At 50.0% G+C, this 6,266-nt stretch overlaps 1 protein-coding gene across 2 annotated transcripts in view; it reads left to right on the top strand.

Annotated features, from left to right (window-relative positions):
* Positions 1–2,597: 2,597 nt before the first annotated feature.
* ELK3 (ELK3, ETS transcription factor) overlaps positions 2,598–6,266 on the top strand; it is a 70,118-nt gene continuing 66,449 nt past the window's right edge. Inside the window, exon 1 of one of the 2 annotated variants that reach the window (XM_027542104.1) lies at positions 2,598–2,975. The gene's annotated coding sequence lies outside the window, so the exon portion shown is untranslated. The remainder of the gene's footprint in view (positions 2,976–6,266) is intronic. The other variant, XM_027542106.1, reaches the window with a different exon arrangement.

Here is a 6,266-nt window from a genome sequence, read left to right as displayed (position 1 = left end):
AGATCTGTTGTTCTTTTCAAAGCTGAGAGAGCCTCATTCTCTCTTGGCTGGCATTCATTATGAGTTCCTGTCATAGAGGGTTTCTGAAGAAATTACTCATCATCCATATAATCCAAACTCCTATCTGTTTTATAACAGAAGCATAAAAAGAATGTGATCATACAATACTAGATGCTACATCTTTTGGCCACTTTTTGATAGTGAGAAGGAAAGCATAGGAAACCAATAGCAGTTGTGAACTAAATGTTCCATGTCTCTCCTAAATTCACATGGAAACGAATAACCCCTAGTGTGATTGTATTAGGAGGCTGGGCCTTTGGGAAGTAATTGGGTTTAACTGAGGTCATGAGGGTGGAGCTCCTGTAATGAGATTAGTGCCCTTTATGATAGGAGACACCAAAGAGTTTGCTTCCTCTGTCTCCTTCTACATGTGTGTATTGAGGAAAGGCCATGTGGGGACACAACAAGAGGTGGCCCTCACCAAGAACCAAATCTGCTGGCACCTCGACCTTGGCATTTATTACAACAGCCTGAGTTAAGGCCTGCTGACACCTCCCTGCACCTTGAGGAAGAGCTGTGTCAGCTCTGAGTTATTCATTTTAAGCAGAAGCTTGGACTAGTGATATGGACAACCTAAATAAAACACCAGGAAAACTTAAGGAGGTCTTCATTTGGTCTGGGAAACTCCAGGACTGCCCATGAGTGTTTCAGAAGTGCCTTAGACAAATAAGCATTTCTTCAAAACAAAGCCTAATAAAATCATGTAAATCTCTTGCTTACATAATAGGATTCAACAAAGATTTTTTATGAAGATATATAATAAAAAAGCATGAAAGCCACTAGTTTAAGATACACTCATGCTTTGCTTTGGCATACACTTTTTAGATAACATAGTGCTCTGAATTGTATGTCTGAGATTGGTTCTCTGAGAAGGATAGAAAATGAACATTCCCCTGGTCCCCAGCTGGATCATTCAGAGGTACAGAGTAAGCTCTACTGAGTGATAGAAGCCCACTAGGGATTAAAGCAATAATCTCTAGAGTGGAAAATTATCTGTGGAAAATCTGGGGTGGATAAATAGCCCTCTTCCGCATACCCTCTCCTTCTTCTTTACTCTCCTTCCTTCCCCCAAGCCCCGAACTCTTCATGTTTTCCCACCTATCTCGGAGGTCTGGTGGGCTACAGCCCCACTTCTCAGAGAACTATCCACGCCAGCCCCAAAGCAAAGGCTGAGGAACCGGACTGTCCTATGGTCAGGTGCTCTGATTGACACTTGGGGGTGGGATCTGGTACTAACTAGAGTAAAATACAACCCTGCCCTTAGAAGCCCACAGTTAGTAAGAGTGAGAGATTCATAAACAAATAGACTTCAGAAAGATTGCAAAAATTAGAAACAAATAAGCAAGTAGGGGAACTCTTAGAAAGCCACCCTTTGGAAAGCACACAGGCCCTGCCACCAGGAAATCTGACTTAATTGGTTTGTGCTGTGCATAGAGATCAATAGTGTTCAAAACAATCCCCAGGTGATTCTAACTTTAGCCTGGGCTGAGAACCATCCAGACCTTTTGAATCAGGAACTTCTGTGGTGAAGTTAAAACCCGTTTTAACAAGCCCCCTACGTGATGCACACTCTTAAATTTAGGAGACGCGGGTCTGCGCTGCTCAGGAGGGAGAGGCGTGGACAAGGAAGGGGCCAGAAGCTGAGCAGTTGGGGCTGGAGCCCAGGACTGGGGTGGGGGATCCTTCCACCGGCCCCCTCTTCTAAGCCTCAGGGCAGTGGATGAGCTCTCTCGTCAGAGCCTGGCCTGAGCCCTTCGAGGCGGGTGTCCTTATGGGGGAATAGTGTGGTGTGGGGTCCAGTTTTGAGACCACGGAGCCTCCCTCCGAAGCTTCAGTCACTGGGCCCCTGGTCGCTGCTCATTTCCCTCTTAAGTCCCCTTAGCAGGCAGGAAAGGTCGGGCCCGGGGTAGGCCATAGCGAACGGCCAGACAGGGCTCTTCTGGAGAATCCTGGCTTCCAGTTTGTGGCTTCTCATCCTTTTCCCCCAAAGTGGGCCCCCTACTCTGAGCGCTGGCTTTTTTTTTTTTTTCTCAGACAAAACCCGCGCCTCCTTTTCTGCACATGCAACAAACATCTTCTCCTCCTTAGCAATCACGCCCCCACCCACGATCAAAGTAGCCCTTTAGCCCAGAGCACCGAGACCCCACTCCCGATGCCCCTCGGCCCCACCGCTCTTCCATCCCAGCTGACATTAAACAGCAAGTCCAGCCGCCTCCCCACTTGGGGCCTCCGCGTCCAGACCAACCGGGCAGGGCAAGCCCCTACAGCGGCGCGCAGCGCAGTACCCAGCCCAGGGACCCCCGGTTGGGCGGCGGGGGGAGGTGGTTAGAGGGTGGAGAAGAGGGACCCCCCAGGCCCCGGCCGCCACCCAAGGTCAGCCCCTGAGCGCGCCGGGGCAGCTCCTCCGGGTTTCTGGCCGACTTGCCCGCCCCCCCGTGGGGAGGGGCTGCGGCCACTCGGAGTCGCCAGGGGTCCGGAGGCTCCTCCCCGGGGGTGGCCGAGCAGGAAGCGGGGAGCGCGGCGGGCGGGGGCGCGGGCGCGGTGCGGGGCCCGGGGCGGCGGAGTATGCGCGGGCCTCGGCGGCCAGCCCCGGCGCACAGCCGCGGCCGGGGCGCGCGGCGCGGGGCGGAAAAGCCTGTTTACACAGACTGCACACCGCCTGGGGAATAATGCAGTAAAGGAAGTGAGCCGGCTCGGCCTGACTGCTCCAACTTCCTGCTCTCACACACACCAGAGGGGGAAAAAAAAAAAAGAGGAGCGAGAGAAAGAAAAAAAAAGGGGGGGAAATCAGGATCTCATTACAAGAGCAACAGACCGTCTGCAGACGCCTGTCAGCATGGAAAGTCGGGGGCTTTCGCCCGGTTCCTCCTAGAAATTCCCCCGAAGAAGGATCTTGAAAGCTCCCCCACATCTGGGTAGGTAGTAGGGTTCGTGCCTGTTGCTCGGACACTTGCAAAGTTTCGTGGGGGTTGGTTTGGTTTTTTTTTTTTTTTCTTTTCTTTCCTTTCTTCTGTGTGGTTTGGTGGGGGTGGGGCGGGTGGGCACCGCGTAGGAGGCTGCAGGCCGGGGGGCTGCTAGGAGGCCGCTGGGAGTGGGCGCCGCGGGATGTTCCTGCGCCTGGGTCCGCGCGCCGGCCCCGGGGGCTGCGGCCACCCGGCGCGGGCACACCCCGCCCTGGGCTGCGCTGCGAGCCCGGAGGAGGGGGCGCGCCGGAGGAGCGGGGGACGGTGAGACTTGGGGTCCCCGGGAGGATCGGTGACTGGAGCAGGCTGCGTGCCTGGAGACTGGACCACCGCTGACCTTCGAGGGGGGCTGGGACTTCCTCGGGGTTGCATTGGGTACGGATGCTCGGATTCAGGGAGAACAGGGGTGGGGAGGGAAGAGGAGGGCGTGGGGAGCCGAGCGGCGGGGCTGGGGGCCGCGTCCCCTCTGGCTCGGCAGGTGAACCCCAGCCCGGGTCGGCGCCCCAGGCGCACGCCCAACTAGACCTTATAAAGCTGGCAGAGTCATTACTGGACACGGTTTGGGAGGAGGACCCGGCAGGCCGGCGATGGTCTTGGAGCCCGCAGCAGTTTGGGATGGGGCTTTTCAACTTGCAACTGAATGTTGGCCTGTAATGCTACTGTAACTTTAGGGGGTAGCAATCACAATTTTGGACGGTTAAAAGAAAAATCGGAGGTCTGGATTTTTGTTACGTTTTCTGAACCGAATCATCTTGAGGACAAGCTGCAGTTAGGCGGCGGGTGGGGGTGGGAGAAAGAAATGTTATTTCAGAAACTGCAAAAGGGGCTTTTTAGAAGAAGAAGAAAAAAAAAAAAAAAACGAGTGTCGGGAGAGTTTCTGGCTTGTCTGGAAACGGCAAGACTAATTGCCATGCGCTTCCGCTTTGAAACTGGCAGCAGACAGCATCTTGAAAATGACTCACTAGAGGAGCTCACAAAGAAACTGTGGTTTGCTCCTTCTCAGGTTTATATATTTGTGCCTTTTACAGTTTCCTTTGTAGTGTTCGAGGGGTCACCCGCCCCTTCCCCGCCGGCCCCCTCCCACCCTCCCGCTTTTGGAAGCCCCTGGCGGGTCTTTAACTCCCCCAGCACCCCAGCCGGGAGGTGGGGGACGCCGGGGGAGGCTGAGTTGTTTTTGGAGTTGGCTGGGGAGAGGGTTAAAGGGATTCTGCTGCTGCAGGGGGAAAAAGTTCCCTGAATTTTCCACTGGCTGCTGCAGGAAGAGAGCCCCTTTAGTCATTGCTAAGTAATGTCTGCACACACACCAACTAATCTCATTAGGAGTTTCCGCTGCTCAGCACAGGAGGGGTTTTGTGCAGCCACTGTCAGCCGGGGGAGCCCTGCGCTGGAGACCGAGACAAGTTATGGCTTTATTTACTTAGAGGGGCAAGTCGCCCAACGAACCTTTTCAGGGTAGCATCTTAAACTTTGAAGTCATTTTGGATTTTGGGCTTACAAGGTTTTTCTCTCCTAGCTGTCCGTGCGCGCGCGCGCGCGCGCGCGTGTGCGTGTGTGTGTGTGTGTGAAGTTTCTGTTACCCAAGCAGCTCAAACACACCCATCCTCTCTCATCTGTGCTTCAGTTGGAGGGGGAGAGGGGGGGTGCGGCGGAGGTGATGAGAAACCGAGCGTGTTCCAGGCAACTGTTAATGAGCTCAAATTGATTTCTGAGTCTTATTGGCAAACAGAATACCCTCTGATCTCTCTCCCTTCTCTCTCTGTGTGTGATACACTTTTATTTGGGAAAGGTCAGTTATGAGTTTCAATTTATGGGGATTATAAAATTACAAATTGTGTTAGGAGGGCTCGCGGGTCAGACAGTTAAGAAGACTGTCCCTAAATGTTTTTAGGGTTTCCAGTAATGATCCTCCCTGCAAAAACCCCTGATGGTCATTCTATGCCAAATATAGCCAAGGCCTTCTGGGCTTTTTTTTTTTTTAACCTTTCAATGTTGGAAATGTGTAGAGTTACTAAAAAGGGTAAATAATTTTAAGGAACCTGATTGCAATTGTGGATCTCCTTTATTGACAAGGACATGCTGCTCTCTTGAGGAGTTTTTAAGGTGTCAGTGTTTCTTTTCTGGTGGCAAAGCATGTCCTGAAAACAACCCAACCAGCCCCACCAGGGTGTGAGTCAGTGGACATGAATACAGGATGTCCCCAACACTGCACCTGGCACAGAGTAGATGCTCAATAAATTGTTGCATTGAAAGCTGTAAGTAGGATAACAGAACTTACAATAAACAGATAAGGAAAAAAGCTTTCCAAAGGCAGCATCATTCTGCAGGATCTATCTGAAGGATAAAGGTTGTAAATATTCTCCTCTGTAGACTACATTTCCTTCAAAACAAAAAGGAGGTCAAGTTCTTTATTCTGATAAGTTATTATTTGGAATGCATGATGTTCATTTATATCAGTTCTCAACTAAGAGTAATTTTGCTTCCCAAGGGATATTTGACAATATCCAGGGACATTTTGGTTGTCATAATCAGAGGGGATACTACTGGCATCTACTGAGTAGAGGTTAGGGATGCTGCTGAACATCCAACAATGCCCAGGATAGCCCATCACAAAGAATTTTCTAGCCCAAAATGTCAGGAGTACCCAGATTGAGAAACTCTTGTTTACGTTAATGATGAAGATGATAACTTTCATATGAATTCATTCAACAAATAGGACATATAAAAATCATCATTGGCACTTTTCTGTCATGTTGAATAACAAAGTAGGCAAGAATTTTCTCTCCCTTTCTCTTTTTGGTTAGTAGTATGTGTGGAACGACATGTAAATAATGATAGTGTGATGGCGTACCTTTGTGAGCTGAGCTAGACCCTCTCTGAAGCTGACTTACCTGGTACTAATGCTGTCTAGACCAGAATGGCAGTAGCCCAGATGGGGGAGAGCAGTGGGTTTTTTTTTTTCAGCCCTATTTTAATTTTGATGTTTGCTAAACATTTATGAAAGACCTTCTCTTATTTAAAAAAAAAAAAGCTTAATAATTCAAACCTGGTAATACGTAATAACTGTAATTGTGAGATCCTAATTGAAATTTATATTTGTAATAACTTTTTAGAACTTGAATCTTTTCCTGAAATCAGTTGTAAAGGGCTTCCAGGCAGTGTATATAAATTAAAGTATTCCATTCTTAGCTGTCAGATACTGGATTTTATGCATCCTGTGCTGCCCGATTATATGTTTATCAGATT

The sequence above is a fragment of the Bos indicus x Bos taurus genome, chromosome 5 (assembly GCF_003369695.1).
Source record: "Bos indicus x Bos taurus breed Angus x Brahman F1 hybrid chromosome 5, Bos_hybrid_MaternalHap_v2.0, whole genome shotgun sequence".
In the NCBI taxonomy this organism is placed as follows: Eukaryota; Metazoa; Chordata; class Mammalia; order Artiodactyla; family Bovidae; genus Bos; species Bos indicus x Bos taurus.
The sequence above is the reverse complement of the archived record's forward strand: the minus strand, read 5'-3'. Positions and strand labels throughout refer to the sequence as shown.